The following is a 1,854-nucleotide window of genomic DNA, read 5'->3' on the forward strand; positions in this document are numbered from 1 at the left end:
TATTTTTTAGAGAGAGTGAAGGGAGGGAGGGAAGGAAGGAAGAGGAGAGAGAGAGAGTTGTTTGATCCACTTATTTATGCTTTCATTGGTTGATTCATGTATGTGCCCTGACCAGAGATTGAACCTGAAACTCTGGCTTATTGGGAGGATGCTCTAACCACCTGAACTACTTGGCCAGGGTTTACTATGTATGTGTTTTTTGTTGTTGTTGTTCTTGTGTTTTTTATTTTGTAACTATTGTACAATATCTATGTGGTATTTCAATAATTCCTAATCATAGAAATTTTTAAAATGATGGTTTTATTGAAATATAACCCACATACCATAAAACTCATTTTTCTAAAGCATACATTAAGTGGTTTTTATTTATTTTTTTAATATTTTTTTATTGATTTCAGAGAGGAAGGGAGAGGGAGAGATAGAAACATCAATGATGAGAGAGAATCATTGATCGGTTGCCTCCTGCAAGCCCCCCACTGGGGATCGAGCCCACAACCCGGGCATGTGCCCCTTACTGGAATCAAACCCAGGACCCTTCAGTCCACAGGCCAATGCTCTATCCACTGAGCCAAATCAGCCAGGGCTAAGTGGTTTTTAGTATATTCACAAAGTTGTGCAATCATCACCATGATCTAATTCCAGAACATTTCATGTTTCCCCTCTTCACCACCCCTGGGCAACCACTAATCTAATTTCTGTCTAGAGATTTGCCTATTCTGGACATTTCATTTTTGTCTAGCTGCTTTTACTTAGCATAATGTTTTCAAGGTTTATCCATATTGTAGGGTGTATCAGTACGTCATTCCTTTAATACCTAATATTCCATTGTATGGATATACCACATTTTGTTATCCATTCACCAGTTGATGGACTTGAGGTTGTTTTCATTTTTTTGGCTATTACAAATAATGTGCCTATAAGCATTCATGTACAAGTGTTTCTATGGACTCATGTTTTCATTTCTTGCAGTGAAACTGTTGGGTCATATGGTAAATGTTTAAACATTTTTAAAAAATATGTTTTAATTTATTTCAGAGAAGAAGGGAGAGGAAATGAGAAATAGATACACCAATGATGAGAGAGAATCATTGATTGGCTGCCTCCTGCACACCAGAAGGGGATCCAGACCAAAATCTGGGCATGTGCTCCGACTAAGAAGGGAACCGTGACCTCCTGGTTCATGGGTTAATGCTCAATCACTAAGCCACACCGCCCAGGCAATGTTTAAACTTTTGAGAAATTGCCAGACTGTTTTCTAAAGTGGTTGCACCAATTTGCAATCCTACTAGCAGTGTGTGAGGGTTCCATTTTTCCACATCCTTGCCAACACTTGTCTTTCTTATGTTAGTCATTCTAGTGAGTGTGAGATGGTATCTCATCATGGTTTGATTTGTTATTTCCCTGATGATTGACAATGATGAGCATCTTTTCATGTATATCCTATCTAATAAAAGAGAAACATGGTAATTAGCCGTAAGTCCGCTACCCTTCCCATTGGCTAATCAGGGCGATATGCAAATTAACTGCCAGCCAAGATGGCGGCTGGCAGCCAGGCAGCTTGAAGCGAACATGAGGCTTGCTTGCTTCAGTGATGGAGGACTCCAACGTTCCCTGCCTGACTTGCCTGCCTCTCAGCTGCAACTCTAAGCAACTATGTTGCGAATAAAGAAGCTAAAAATACCCCAGAAACCTGCTTTACTCAGTGGAGCTTCAGCCAGCCGGACTGCAACATGGTATCAAATACAGAAGGTAAACAAAGGCCAGAAACCTGTTTTCAGCAGCCGAGTCCTCAGAGCTAAAGCTGACCCAGAATAAAAAAGAAAAAAAAAGAAAAAAAGGAGCGGTTGGGAGCTT

Source organism: Myotis davidii, unplaced genomic scaffold (assembly GCF_000327345.1).
Source record: "Myotis davidii unplaced genomic scaffold, ASM32734v1 scaffold705, whole genome shotgun sequence".
In the NCBI taxonomy this organism is placed as follows: domain Eukaryota; kingdom Metazoa; phylum Chordata; class Mammalia; order Chiroptera; family Vespertilionidae; genus Myotis; species Myotis davidii.